The sequence below is a fragment of the Anopheles darlingi genome, chromosome 3 (genome assembly GCF_943734745.1).
Source record: "Anopheles darlingi chromosome 3, idAnoDarlMG_H_01, whole genome shotgun sequence".
NCBI lineage: Eukaryota > Metazoa > Arthropoda > Insecta > Diptera > Culicidae > Anopheles > Anopheles darlingi.
This window is the reverse complement of record NC_064875.1, coordinates 53,447,042-53,447,532: the sequence shown is the minus strand read 5'-3', so window position 1 is coordinate 53,447,532 and position 491 is coordinate 53,447,042.

Here is a 491-nt window from a genome sequence, read left to right as displayed (position 1 = left end):
TGACCGGCAGTCCAGTGAACGGTGAACAGTGAGCCGCCCACCAGAGTCCAGACCAGCGATGGTGGCGGGTTTTTTGGGACCGGAGGGGATGGAAAGGAAAGGGGGGTTTGAATCTTTAACGAACTTCAACCACCTTCGAGCATGGAAAAGGTCAGAGTCCACCAGAAGCAGCAACCCGGTGGCAACGCGCTGAGATGGAGCCTTCCGGATGTCCGAAAGTGGTACACCACCATGGGAGGGGGGGGGGGGGGGGTGCCGAGGGGTGGAACACAATCAACCCCCCCCTTCCCCCTCCCCGGACCACCCCTCATCCAATCTCTGACACAAAACTGCACAACAAACTTGTGCGTACGGTCGTGGCGGTGGCCTAGCTAGCCCCTCCCCTCCGGGTGCTGCAACGCAATGCAGTGAGCAGTGGGCAGGGAAACAACCCTACCGGTTGGTGGGGTGGGATGGGGTGGGGGTTGGGGCCATTGCAGGTCGCTTAGGTC